Source organism: Apis florea, unplaced genomic scaffold (genome assembly GCF_048593485.1).
Source record: "Apis florea isolate Af1SG1 unplaced genomic scaffold, ASM4859348v1 contig_1789_pilon, whole genome shotgun sequence".
In the NCBI taxonomy this organism is placed as follows: Eukaryota; Metazoa; Arthropoda; class Insecta; order Hymenoptera; family Apidae; genus Apis; species Apis florea.
Window position 1 is genome coordinate 916,887 of NW_028256481.1, and position 15,641 is coordinate 932,527.

At 31.3% G+C, this 15,641-nt stretch overlaps 1 long non-coding RNA gene across 2 annotated transcripts; it reads left to right on the forward strand.

Moving 5' to 3' along the window:
- Positions 1-1,079: 1,079 nt before the first annotated feature.
- LOC147658663 (uncharacterized) lies at positions 1,080-3,032 on the forward strand. 2 transcript variants are annotated; one of them, XR_015293213.1, is made up of 3 exons: positions 1,080-1,304; positions 1,703-1,880; positions 2,407-3,032. It is a non-coding gene; the product is annotated as an uncharacterized LOC147658663 (long non-coding RNA). The 2 variants fall into 2 exon arrangements; XR_015293212.1 differs by having other exon boundaries at positions 1,089-1,309.
- Positions 3,033-15,641: the final 12,609 nt, after the last annotated feature.

Below are 15,641 nucleotides of genomic sequence, written 5' to 3' on the forward strand. Positions count from 1 at the left end.
GATTACGTATGCTTGTTCATACCTGTATGCACTTACACACTTGTCTGCTGAGTAATATAGATACGACGCCGTTTTCGCTGTTTCTTATCAAGAGTAAGGGATCAGTGTTTCCCGCTGACGAAAATGCTTGGTAAAGTTAGAGCTGTTAGTCACCAGTTTACCGTACACCATGTAAACTGCAAATCATTATCGAATTAAATTTTTTTTTATTATTTACAATTATGGTATTTATATTTATCGTTTAAAATAAAATAAGATTTTTCAAAGATAATTTTAATACGTTTTAACACGAATTATAAATTAAGTAACATTATTTTTAATTGTTTTATTAATTGATATTTTGAAATAGAATCAATATTAGAATTTACAAAATTTTATCATTGTTAAAAAATATGAAAGTTATCTCGATAAAATTAATATTATTATTTATTTCACTGAATATCTAATTATTTTTGTGAAACGATTTTAATTGCAATCATTTATATATAAAATAGATATTTAGATAGTATAAAATGATAGTTCTAGTATTAATATAAGATATTTGAATCGATTATTGTATCTCTGTGTTTCCTTATTAAATATTGTAAAATTTATGAAAGAAATCAACTAAGATAATCAGAAATCAATTAAATTATTAATACTTTTTATTAATTATTCTTTAATATAATTATTAAATGCGTATTATTCAAATCAAAATCATTTTGGAAGAATAATAGAACTCTGATATTACTTATTTATACATAAAATTATGTATAAAATTTACAAATAAAGTATTCTAGATAAATAAAATTACGAAGATTTTGCAAAAATATATCTATAAAAAAAACGAAAATAAATTTTCGAATTACTTATGCATGGTAAATTCGTCATTTTAACTAGCAAACTCGATAAAGCCTAGTGTCAATTACTCAATGACCCTGACCGAGGTCAACTCCTCGATTTGATGTAAATATCCGTCGACGTTCGATTGATTAACGAGTAACTTTCTTCGAAGATTCCTCGACCGATAAGGTAGACATCGATATCACCTTTCGATATCGACGCAGTGCCATTAACAGGGAGCCACTCTCGCAATCTCTGATGTAGCTATACCAGTGTTGTTACCACATCGAGAAGCACGATGCTTTAAGTGGGTGGTACAGACGGCTCCAAGCGAGTACTTTGTACAAGCGAGCCGGAATTGGTTTAAGCCCATTATATGGATACGTGTACGTGGAGAAGAGAGACGTTAAAGAGCCGAGTTCGTACGTCCTATGATGCCTTCGAACCTGATTTACTTTCTTACTGAAGATACAAGATGTTAAGTTAGGTTAAGTTAAGTTAGATTACTGCTATTTCCGAAGTTTGCAATACAATCAAAATCCATTGCTATTTTTAAGAATTTTCTTTAATACTTCATTTATTTTGAACATTTTCACTTAAACCTTTGGAAATAATGCCTAATCAATTTTTGTATACATTTTCTTTTCTGTACAGTGTATGGTATTACAAATGTTATCATAACCTTTCAATAATTCAGACTTTTTGATATTTTTCATATTTATCTTTAATAATTCTAGAAAATAGTGAATAAAAATATCGTATTTTTGAGAATAATATATATCATAATGCACAGACATAGTTCCTAAAGGATTAATTGGCAATGCAAACGTCAAAGTTGAAGCTACGTTTTTGTTCAATAATAATAAATGCATCTTTTTAGAAATTATGAATAAGATATGAATGACATTAAACTAAAATGATAGAATCAATTTTCGATTGATTTATATGCGGATGAAACTTTCTATTTGATTTGGACGAAGAAAATCGATATATTCTCAAATTTTAAAAAACTTTGATTCGAGAACGAGTCTGGTTGGATGGGACGTAATATCAAAAAGGTATATATGTGTGTATATATATATAATATATATATATGTATTAATCGAAATCATTATTGATCATTATTGAATAAAGAACAATAAAATATAATATATTTATCATATAATATATTTATCATGTTGGCCATGAGTTGCAATAGTCAAATATCAAGTTAATAGATTAAATTGCGACAAATGTATTTTCTGATGAATATAAATATTTTATTGTATGATCGTTGTTAAATAGATTCCATATACCTATCATATATCCTTTGGCCATGAATTGAAATAATCGAACCGTTATATCGATAAAATAATTTGCAATTATTATAATTTCTAATGAACGAATATAAATAGCTATTTTATTATGTAATATAACATTTTTCAATAGATATAATGAAGGATTGCTCTCTCACAAATTATTTTTGCAATATGCATATTAAAACTTTTGCCATTTTATTCATATAAAATATTTTTTCACAATAAAATTTATTCTGATGATTAAAAATTGACTCATTTTTAATTTCTATGTTTCGTATGATTACAGTAGCAGGTTGTTGAACACTTGATATCAAGTATAGTACAATAAAATTAAAAATAGAATGCTATCGAAAACAGTCAATTTCTTGGAGAAGAAACTTTTAAAGGAAAATATTTAAAATCGATTGAAAGTTGATTTAATAATTTTTCGAAACACGTTTTTATCAGATTGTTGTAACATAAATAATACATGTTTCAATCAATGTATATTTTGGATTATGTAAATATCGTAAAACAAGAATGAGATTAAGGTATGAAACTATCTGATGACATATAAATTCCTGAATGACTTTCACGTTTAAACGATATCGTGATGGAAAGTCCATTTGTTTGAATGGAAAAATTCTCTACATTTGAATATCTAAACATGTGGATAAAACATTCATTAAACAGATACTTAACTTAGTAAGGAATTTATTACTGTTAATGAATGAATATAAACAGCCATTTTATAACACGATATCTCGTAATTTACATGAATCTGACGTGAAAAAAATAAAAATAAGTCACGTTTCCTAATCAATTTTCACATTTCAGTTAAAAAGTCATTTACACAATTAGTAGAATGAATGAATTAATGAATTCCAACCTTAAATTGTATAAAATCGAAATAAAACACCTGTTAAATTTATATATAATTTGTATTGAATATATTGCATGGTTATCTTGTATTTGTAATCTAATAATTTCATATAATTTTCTTTTGTACAAAATATTTACAATATATAAACAAATATTAAATTAAATAAAATTATAATAATATAAATTTTTTAAAATATAATTTTTATATCTTAATCTATATACATATATTGATATGTAACAAAAATTATAGCATACATCCAGTTACCTGTGCATATCCTTATTTCTAATTTATCTAATTTTATTATAATTGTATAAAATATATTTAAACTGAATTAATTAATTTAAATGTTTTTTCTAGTCAGTGTTATCAATCAATCATCCAAATTATTTTACACAGTAATTAATATCATTGAAATAATTTTCAAGAAAATTTTTATCCAATGAAACCCTACTATATAGTACAAAAGTAAAGTACAGTATAGTACAAAAATTTCTTTTCTAAAAGTAAAAGAAATATCAAATGAAAGACATTTCAATAATATATATTAATGATCCGTGCAATATTTATACAATATGTACAATATTGAAAAATAAAACTATCAAGAATCACTCTCAAGAATATTTTTCATGCATCTGGCATAGTGTTCTCTAATTTCACTTGTATTTGAAAAATTTTCAAACTTGATTCTTTGGTTCTTCTCAAAAACAAAGTTTCAAATTATAAAAATATTCCATATTTTCGACATATTTTTTCGTATAAAATCATCCTTTCCATGTATTCAATAAAACATCAACAAAACATCTTGTATATTTCTTATAAAGGGAAACATTTCATTTCGTATATTAATATAATTACAAATTTGTATTAAATCTACAATCTACAATAAATTTCTTTTTACCACTCCTCATTATATTCCACGCACATCGAGCTATCTTGTACAACAACTTTACCACGAATCGTCAAACCTTTGTCATCTAACCTCCCAAGATTATGTTCGATCCATCTCGTTCGTTACAAGTACTGCATGTATTCCGTAGTGCAGTACCAAGTGCATGTGTATCTCAAGTGGCCGCTTGTTGCCAAAGTCGCGAAAGGCAGTGTATATGGAAGACGTAGTGTGTATAAAACGTCCGTCAACGGTGTGCAATATACATGGTCGGGCGTACACGGTGTACACGATCAATGAAACCTATGGTTACGCGTGGGATCACGTATGTTGGTACAACCAGAAGGCAAAGAGGGAAAGGGTGACGACGTTTACCGGTCGAGTTACAGGCCCCTTAGGTAATGGTGCGTACGTTATTCAATACAGTGCGCGAACCCATAAAGAATGGAATTTCTACACGTGATAAAGCGTTTATGCAATTTACGAAATCGACGCCGACCAGATTATCGTTATTGAAGTCTTTTAAACCGTTGTTATCGTTGTGAACGTTTATTCGATGGATTATATCGATATGATCCAACTGTTGATTTCGGTTACTCTCTGGAAATGAGGTTAGTATTTGGGTTTCGATATTTTTTCGTGAGAAGATGAAAGATTTTGAATTTATTAATTATTAATTGTTGATTTTAATCAAGTAATTCTCTGGAAATATGAATGAATAAAAATAGAATTCAGATTATAAGCGTTTCAGTTTGTATAAGTAATTTAACGAAATATTACAGCGATATGAATTTTATATTCAACTGAATTTAAATCATTTTTTAATTATGATAATTTATATGAAGAAAAAATGTAATATAAGAATTTAATTTCTTGATCTTTTGCAATAAATTCCAGAAATCAAGATTTATTAAAACATTAATAATTCTTGAAGGAATAATATATTTTAGAAAGAAAAGAATGAAAGAAAAGAGGGAATGCAAGAATAGCTGAATTTTGAATAAAATTTCAGATTCGGCTTTCGCGTATTTAAAATTCAGCTTTCAATCCATTCGTCTACTTTTAACTTGACACGTTCGTGATTTCGTATTGTCGAAAGAAGAAACGGCAATGAAATGAAAATCGAGATTTATCATAATATTAAAAGGGGTATTCGTTAAAATCGTTTTCGAGCATCCGATATTTGTATGGAAATGGTATGTAAATAGAGAGGAGGGTCATAAATGTGTATTTGTGCCGGGTCACAATCAAATTGGTTTCACTGATTCGGTCGCATCGAAATCAAGAGCATGCATTTGTTAATGGCGATAATAAACTTTATGCACGTGTTTTACGACCAAATTTTTGCACAAATTTTTTTACTCATAGTGTTAAGGAGCTAAAAATAGTACATGAGAGTGTAAATGTAAAATTTTTATTCATAAATGTAAAATATTTAAATTTGCACAAAATAATTGAAGTAATGTTGTATTAAGTTGTACAGATAATAAGAGAAAAAAGAAAATCAAACGTAAAATATTTAAAAGTAAATTTAAAATATATGAGTTAATAATGTATAAAGAAAAAAAAAGAATGCGTATAATAATTATTACGATTAGAGAACACGTTAAGAAATTTCACGTATATAATAATTTTATTCTTTTGAAATTTTTATTACAAATTAAATTGAATGTTAATTATATATAATTATTCGAGCAATTTTAATGAATATTACAAGTGATAAATGACAACGAAGCTGGTAAAGCTATTAAAATAGGGAAACAATTCTTGTTGCAGGGAAATTAGGTCAGGGAAATAAGCTGATTATTATTCACCCATTTCGAAAGATTAAAAATTTCACATTTGAAATTTATTAAACAACGAATCTCTGAGAGATTTAAAGTACAATAATTTTTTAATAAATTCCTTACTTTTAATACAAAATTTTATTACATTTATTTTTACTTTATTACTAATTTAATCCATTTGGGTTTATTAATTTTTTTTTTTTTTTTTAATTACAGATTTCATATTAAACATCTGGTTATTCGAATTACTTTTCACTCAAACGATATAACGATATAAAATAATAAAATCGCCAAGATTAAAAATCTTCAACGACTCGACATTTATAAGTAAGAATTTAGCCCACCCACGTTAAGAGCATAAATGTGTCTGCACGAGGATGATTGGAAATACAGGAAGGTTTCATCTTTCGTTGTAAATCATTGAAGTTATACATGGCACACGATCCAATTAGTTGGATAAAAGAAAACGAGAATAAGCAATGACTGGGTAAGCGATAAAGAAAGTTACTTTAATCAGAAAATCATAAACGATAACAATATTTATGTAACGGATCAGAAATGGTTTTCATGATATCGTTCAATTGAGAATCTTATAGCAAGAGGAAGGTAGATGCATTATTGACAATTTTGAAGAAATTAAGAAGAAATACTTGTTGCAAAATTATTTCTTTCATTTAATATTTCATATTGAAAAAATATATTTGTTATAGTTGAGTTTTTTAATTTTTGACTAATTTTTTTAAATTTGGAAAAAGAAATTTATTTTTTAATAATATTCAACAATATTAATATTTGTCAATAATGTTGATTGTTATTTATTAAATTTATTTAATTAATGAAAATTCATTTCGATATAAGAAAAGAGCCTATATTTCTGTTGTATAAAATAAATTTCTTATATAATTTTTTTTATGATTGTTTAAATTCTCAATGTAATCTGAATGAAATAAAACAAGGTGACCCGATAAATTGCTATAAAGATATACATATTTGTTTGATAAACAAATATTCGTATCATGATTCCCATTTGTAGAAGTGGTAATATCTTTTTGCGGTAATAAAATATTGACATATCTTTAAATAAACATCAAATATTAAACTTGGGTGGTAATAGTAATAGCAGTAGTAGTCGTACAATATTTACAAGAGAGGTTGTCGTTTTCTGTTACCTCAAATGTTCCTGTTCTCTGGTTTTGGGATTGTTTGCATGTCGATAAAACGAATGAAACGTACATCGTTATAAAAAATGATATATTTTCGATTCTATTTTGTAAATTGATTAAAATTGATATAAAATTATCTGCTAATTAATTAATAATTTTTTGTTAAAAATGTCTTGTTATTATTATTTTTATTTTTTTATTTTTTTTATTTTTCTGAAAAATAATATTAGAGAAATTTGTTTTCCTTATATTATAACGAAATAAAATTGATCTTCAAAGTCCTTTATTCACATTCTCGTTCAGGATAAATTAGCAACAAGCAAAGTAAAATTATTATTTAATTATTTAAACCATCACTCTTCAAATATATTATACAAATTGATGTATAATATGCATATAAAATGACGGAAAATGTATCAATGTAAATTCGTCGAAAATTATGCTCATATTTATTGTTTACATTGCTTTAAAATACTTACGTAATTAAATCGTGCTTCACAAAAGAACTTCAAAATATCGTACGACCAAGCACATATTATATCCGATTATTTGATCGATCGGATGAATATTAACTGTTATAACGTTTGCATATCCTTTAATATGTTCAAATTAAATGTTTTGGGAAATCATTAAATGCGAATAAAAAGGGCAAAATATTAATACATGTAAATTTAATAATAAAATTTCGTTTGTAAAAGGATTGTGACAAACGATCAAATAACATCACTCTTTAAAACATTTATTATTGTTTTATTATTGTTAAATAATCATAATGTTATTCCTTTTGATAAAAAATCTCGTAATTAATCACATGTTCCAGCATAAAAGTCTTAAGACATTCCTATGCATAGTTTTAACTCAAAAAATTTTATATATAGTGAAAAATCAATTATCATTAACTTAAAACTGTATGAAAATTCATCATATATAAAGTGACAAGAAGAAAATAATATAGATTAATCAGTTTTTACGGTAAAACATTTCTATTTTCTGTCATTCATGCAAATATATATGAATTTAAAGAAAATTGCCATCAACATCCTATATAAAGAAATCGAATTTCCACATGAATCTGCGACGTATCGTGGCAGATGACGATGTTCCAAGGCAACCCACGCGTCTATGAGAACGCCGGGGCAGACAGAAATTAATTCTTAGTCTTGAAACGAGAATATCCCAACGAAAGATTTTTATTCGTCTGAGACCTTGGCCACGATAATAAATTTCCCAATAAATATTGTAATAAAATTGTTACACTGCGCATATTTATTGGCGAACAGAGATTGACGTGTTCGAAAGAATTGGTTATTTATGAAATAATAAATCGAATCAGATTATCAATTTCCAATCGAACGAATATTTAAAAAAGTCACGAAACTTTTTTTTTCTTTCTTTCAAAATTATTTCGAAACGATTATTTTCAAGCAAGTAAGCAAAATGAGCAGGCAGAAATCGTACCACGTTCTTGCATTGCGTCCTTTTCACGAGCTTTATCGAGCAAATCTGTGGTTATTTGGCGGATTCATACCAAAGAATCTCGTGCCTGGTGAATAACGTGTAGGAGGTCGAATCGTTACAGTGACACGGCGAAATTGTATTCCAACGTCGACCTGAATTAACTTCCCCTCAAGTCCCAGTACTTCGTTGGGATAATTGCTCGGGCTATTAAGAAGTCAGCGACAATTACGTCGATCCAGCGGGTACTGCAAACCTCTGCCCGGACGCCTAACGTTGCATTAGCATAATTAAATCGTGAGCACCGTGATTGGCCATTGTAAAACTGTCCTTTCTTTCCTCTCGACTTCTTTCTTTTTCTCTCCCTCTTCCTCCTCCTTTTTTTCTTTCTTCCACCGAGCCCGTCACAGTCGATACAACTCGGTGTACCGCACCATCTCTATCATGACCTTGAATGGCGGATTCAAGGTTGGAGGGCGATGTTGGAACGATATTATAATTTTTTCGTTGAAACAAATTTGGCAAAATAATTTTCCAGTCTAATTTTTTTTTTAATTTGTGGATTTTTCCTCCTCTATTTTCATAAATATATTCTTTTCATTTTTGGATAATATTCTATTTATCGAGATTCTTTCCTTAAATCAATTAATGTGATCAATATGACGTAACATGTGCGTTTAGTTCAGGATTAATGTCATTTTTAAAACGATTGTATATAAAAAGTATTCATCTTTCAATCTTCAAGTATTAATATCTCATAAATATTAACATTCCTTGCCAACTGAATATAACCGCAAAGTATAAATTTTACATCACATACGGCGTTAATAACAATAATAATCGTGATAATAAAATTTCCAATCAAACCTCGCCCGATCTTTTTTAATCGTAACGCATCGAATTTATCCATCCCACTCCACCATTTTCGAGAATCCAATTTGTATTAAAATTCGCGTGGCTGAAGAAGAAAAAGTATTGTATCGATCGACGACGCTATTTACGGGGCGAGGAAAAGGAGGGGAAAATTTACAAGTCTTTCGGGTTTAGGTTTACTTTCAGGCCACGCCACGTCGATTTCCCAATGAATAAGGGGTCACGAAACCTTTTCACTCCCCCCAACAACCCCCCAACAAAATGTGTAACGGCCGCTTTAGAATCGAAGAAGCTTTCTTTTTCTTCTTCTTCTTCTTCTTCTTCTTCTTCTCGTACAAAGTCACAGATTCCCGGCACGTATCCCTTCCAAGAGTTCGCGTCGAGCTTGTAAAGTCCTAATGACGACAGTCGACTGTCAAAGAGAGAAAGGAGGAAGAGAGAGAGAGAGAGAGAGGGGGGAGGGGGAAAAAGTATCCGATTCACCAGAAGAAGGAGGGACTTTACTAAATCCGGACGAGTTTCGCATAATTCTTGGACAATGCTTGGAAATTTCTATATCTCTTCCCTCCAACAGGTTAAATTCCACGGGATCCTGTGTGTGTGTGTGTGTGGTGGAGCGACGAGGTTGAAGTTGAAGGGTCGAATTTGGGTCGAATTGGTTTCTTTGCCTCGGACAGTGTGCCTCGTGTGGCGCGATCACGCGAGGAAATTGAGATATTTGTGGAAATAAGTCCCCCTCCCCTCCCCATTTTCTGCAATTTTCGGTTCTACACCCGTTTCTCTTGAATTAAGGTTAGGTTGGGAGAAAAAGAAGAGTCGAAAGAAAAGTTTGTGCAACGTTTCTTTTCCTCCAACAGTGGTTAAATTCCACGGAAGAAGGAGAGTAAGGTGTGGAGAGACGAGGTTGAAGTTGAAGGGTTGAATTTGGGTCGGTTTTTTTTTTTTTTTTTTCGTTTGCAAGACACTGCGCTGCGAGAAAGAAATCGAGATGTTTGGAGAAGAAATAAATTACTCGTTCGTTGCAATTTTCTTCTATTGGGTTAAGTTAACTTCTGTTTGGTTAGGTTAAGTTAGGTTAACTTGGATCAAGGGGGAAAGGAAGGTACTTTTTTGTAAATCGTTCCTGCTTTATTTGGTTGGGTGTATAAAATTTTATGACGAGATAATTTTCTTTTTTCTTGTATCGTGTTTTATTTTATCACATCGTTGTTTATCACATGTTCTTTTCAATTGATTGTAGTCGATCCAACTTCCACATCTGTTGATGAATAAATCTCGTTCTACACGCATCCAATTTTCGATTCTCATGCTAATTCAGAATTATGAAAGGGATCCTTTGTTTCTCCATTCTATTGAAATATTCGATCTAGAATTTAGCTCAGTTTCTACATTTCTGTGGTATTATCTATATATCTGGCCAAGAATTTTATGCAAATATCAAATAAATATCTTTTGTTGTACGCAAATGTAATTAATTAATGTTACGTGTAAATAAAGATTAAGTTTAAATAAATCAAAGATTTGAATGCAACATGTTAATAATATTGTGTTTAAGAAATATGGTATCTTTTGAGAATATTTTAATTTCAAAAAGCAATACGAAACGTTTAGCTTCCATAACATCCATCCATAAAGAATCAAACGATAATTTTCTTCTTTTTTAGAAATTTTAAGAAAATTCTTTCACCTTGAAAAACTTTCGACTGATGAAAATTTCGACAATGATAAAATTTGTTTTTATCTCTTCTTATACATATAATAGAAATACCTTATTATAATTGTTAGAATCAAACGAACAGTTATTGAACTCTTTTCCTTAGCTTCTTAAAATCCTTTTCATCGCTTTCTTTTTTCCCCTCTGGAAAGGATTTACTTTTTCCACCATTCCAAAGTTTAAACGTAAAAACTTTCATTTCCTTACGGAATAAATCCTTCCAACTATTAATAATTCTATGAAAAAAAAAAAAAATTACTCAATTTGTGCATCTAAGTCTGTTGGTTAGAATTAAAATCTTTCCCCTGGAAAGATTCCACGCATAACAGAATTAATATCGCGTTATTTTAACTTTAAAGAAATGTAAAGAGGAAATGATTTTCTATAGAACTCTAATGAAGCAATCAAGATCATCGTTTTCATCCATTTCTTGCAATCACTTTCAATTGTGTTCCGCATTTCGGCCTCCCTTTGTAACTATACGTGTTTATCACGTATCCAAGATTATGCATATGTATGCGGTGGTGGGAATCACCCTCTGAAACTGGCAAAAGAACTCCAGGCTCGGTATTAAAATATTAGCAAAAGCGGTTGAGGGCCTTTTGTGCAAAAATCAAATTCCTCTTTGCATGCATCCTATCTTCTTTATGATTCTGCATTCTTTCTATTCTTTCTCTTTCTCTTTTTTCTTTTTTTTTTTTCCCCCTCTTCAAACTCGATATTAAATATTGTATATTAAATGTATCTTGGAATTCTTAGACACTTTATAAGCTATACGAGAATTCTAACGTTCGAAAGTCTTCTAAAAGCCGAGAAGTCGAGAATAAGATAGAAAGAAAAGTAACACTGCATTTATAAATTTAAATCAGGTTCATTATCCATATATTCCACCGACACACAGTACACACAACCACCAATTTTAGGGATACGTAACGAGCTACCTTATGCTGCAAAAGTGCTGGACGTTATGCATATAGCATAACGTAATCCGCGTACGTAACGATCTGGATCAAATTTTTCCAAGGTAAAAGAAAATTCGAGCAGATGTGGTATGATACGTTGAATTTTTACGTTGAATAACGGTAACGAGCACGAACGATTCGATCGGATACCATTGGAACAATAAAAATAAAATTCAAATAAAAAAAAAAAGAGAGAGATTTCATTTCCGTTCCATTCCGTAACTTATATATATTTTCACGCAAAATCACATTATTTCTGATTGTACTGTCGCATCCCACATACATCGGTTCCATAATTTTCAGATAACGGTTTCGATCAAAAATCTGAATCATCTTTTAAAAAAATTTATTCCCATTTCAAGTTACACGTATATTTCACAATTTTCGAATAAAAGTTCAATGCTCAAAGACGTAAATCATATTTTTCGAGAACAGCAGTGTAGGACAACAGAAAGAAAATAGAGAGAAAAAAAAGCCTTATTCCTCTTGATCGCGTAGCCTGCGTTTATATTTCACAATTTTCAGGATAACGATTCGATTCTCAAACACGTTAAATCACGCTTTTCCAACCTAGAAAAAAAGAAATCGACCAAATGTCATACCTTCAACCGCAACGAAACGGAGAAAAGGAACGAGGAAAAAAGAGATAGGATATCCGCATTGATATAAACAGAATGATCGAAAGAGAGAGAAGGAGGATACGATTCGACGTATCCCGTGTGGGGAATTCGAGCGGAAGATCTCGTTTGGCCGGTCGAAGTTTCGCGAATGAAACAAAATGGCGGAAATTTTCGCGCGCACGCAGCGACACAGTGAACCTGGTAAACTATGTGGCCGAGTGCCGCGCTCCCTGGATGCATACAACCGGTGGTCCAGCATCGAAATGACAATACGCATCCCCCTTTCGGTTTAATTAAAGACGTGCTTGGCACGAAATGCAGCTATTCCTGCACGCCACACCTCGTATCCTTCCATTCGTTTCACGGCCATGGCGGAACGCGTCTCTGTACGGGAAACCCAGGTTGCTTAATGGAGCGCCGCGTCTGCCACCCTGTAATGGCACGACACTTTGCACTTGGGACGCTAAATAGCCGGGGTTAGAGGCACGCCGGCCAAATAGCTAGGTTGGTACGAGTTGGTTAAAGGGCCGACCTGTCAGGCGAATATCAAGTTAACTGGCTGCGTGTATCGGTTCACGCGTGATCCACGGTTGTGGATGAGTTAATGGTCGAGCCTCGTTTCGATTATGTCGTTTCCTCGATCCACCACGTTCTGACTCAATTTTCGCAATTGAAAGTTTGCAATTGGTGGATTCGTGTTGCATTCACGAGTATTTTTTAATATCTATTTCATGAGTAAATAGGTCGATATTTTCGTACAATCCTATTGGATTAGATTGGATTAGTTAAATTTTGGATTTTTGTATTTTGCATAAATATTCAACGTCCACTTGATAAATAAATAAGCAGTCGATATTTTCGTACAATCCCGTTGGATTAGATTAGATTAGGTTAAGTTTAGGGGTAAGTTTTGGATTTTTGTATTTATTTTGGCCTGTAGAATCAATCTTCTTGGTTAGGTTAGGTGCTTGGAATTGGTGGCTGCTGACTTTGGTTTTTTTTTTTTAAATTAAATTGAGTTAGATTTGGATTGTTGAACTGCAAACTAAAATAGCATTTGCAGTGAAGAACAGCGGAACAAATATGATACGAAATTTAAGAAGAGAGGCTGTACTAATTTAGATCAAAAAAAATTTGTCCATCATGAGACTTATTTAATTAATTTTAACGAACGTTACAGACGCTATTTAATAACGGAAAAGGATTAAATTAAATGCTTTTGATTGAATTAAGTGTCCCAGAATATTAAAAGAATGTGGAACAAGCAGCTATGAATTTATTCGTTCTGCTTTTTTCATGAAAATAAGATACGAAGTACTGTTTCTTTTTTTTTTTTTTTTAATTTGAAAAAAGTCTACCAACTTTATGATTTTTCTGCTGATTGTTCAATTTTATAATCAACACACTTTTTTTTTTTTAGTAATATCACGTTATCAACTCGTTTCAAAAATTGCAACATATATTTGTTTTATTTTACCATTGTTGTAATTCTTTATATTTTCTTGATGGAACGCGTTTGATGAAAAAAACTTTTTATATGAATTTTAATTTTTACGATCTTCCATAACTCTTCGTAATCTTGCTCTTAATTAAAAAAAAAAAAAACACCAAAGAATTCCACCAAATTTAATTAACATCCCGAGTAGAAATTCGTGCATCTCAATCTCGTCGTCAGAGACATATTTCACGCGTGAAACGGACGATTACGAAACACCTAATTTTTCAAAATTAACCCCTCGTCGACCGGGCTTGAAAACTTTAATTGCGATTCTTTCTCACAATGGAACGAAACTTGACGAAATCCGTTCCCGCATAAAAGCGCGAGAAAAGTAAGAGATCCACGACAAAGAAGGGAAAAGAGGCGAGAGCGAGAGAGAGAGAGAAAGCCACGAACACGAACCACTTGGCTCCATTCAAAGAGGGGAATCACTGCCGCCGTGTCTGTGGGATACGGTGATGAGGTTATTCCGTCCTCCTTCCCTCAGGAAATGACGTCACATCTCGACGTAATAAACACAAATATAAGTGGTTCCTGTGCTCTGTTCCGACGACGGCAAAATAACGTAGGCCGACATGATCGAATCGCGTACACGTCGGAAGAGGAAATTTGGAGAGGGTGTCGGCGCTCTCTTCGTGCTTCCACGAATAAATTAGCGACGACGTTTGCCTTCCACCGCCTTCCACGCGTACCCACGACGATCGATGTGTCGCCACCTCGCTCTTCCCTATTGACGAGTGAACACGAGTGGTTGTTGCCTCGTTCATCGATACAAAATATCCGGATAAATTTGATTCTTCGAGAAGAATGAAACATTGCTTGGAATTATAAACAAATTGTTGCCATCGTAAATTCGATTCCAAATGATTCTGGTTTCCAAAATTTAAAATTCCGTCGAAGATAATGTGACGAGTATATTTGGAAATAAGTATTCACATCATAAATAATATATTCACATCGTAGTTTATTTTACAAAAGTATGTTTGATCAGAAAAATGGATGAGTTAAGTTATTATTTCGTAATATTTTCAACGAATACATTCTTATGCAATAATTTTATTATAATAAATATAACCAAATTTTATTATCTCACCTGTCCTTGCTACGCTATTTTAACCAATTAATCGATCATCAAGTAGATCCTTTATACACGTGAAAACAATTTCGTTAATAATGAGTAGAGTGTACAAGCAATTGATCAATTCGTTCAAAATAGGATAGACGTTGTATCAATTACAGTGTTGTTGGCTGATCCATATCGGTCACTCAAATTACACACCTCATCAATTTCTGTCTTATTAACGTATATAAGTGAGATTTAACCAGTGGCTGTGCTGTAGAAGTTCCATTAACTCTACTGTGCCACGTATTGTTCTACGAAACGCTCCATTCAAACGTGGATCAAAATGGCCTGCTGATTTATGACTCGTGCCACGATTGTTCGCGAGTAAACGACACACGCAATGACAATGGTTCCGGGATTTTGATGGCCACACGATTGGGTTGATACGATTTCGGTGATGTTGAAATTTCATTGCCACTCGTGTATTCGATTTCATCGAGGATTTCATCGTCCTATATTTATCGATCCACGATTTATTTTCAAATTATTATTGAAAATAAAAGAATCGTTTGCAAATAATCGATAAGGAAAATCCTTCTTGTTAATATTTGCGTAACGTAATTTGAATAAATTTCTCG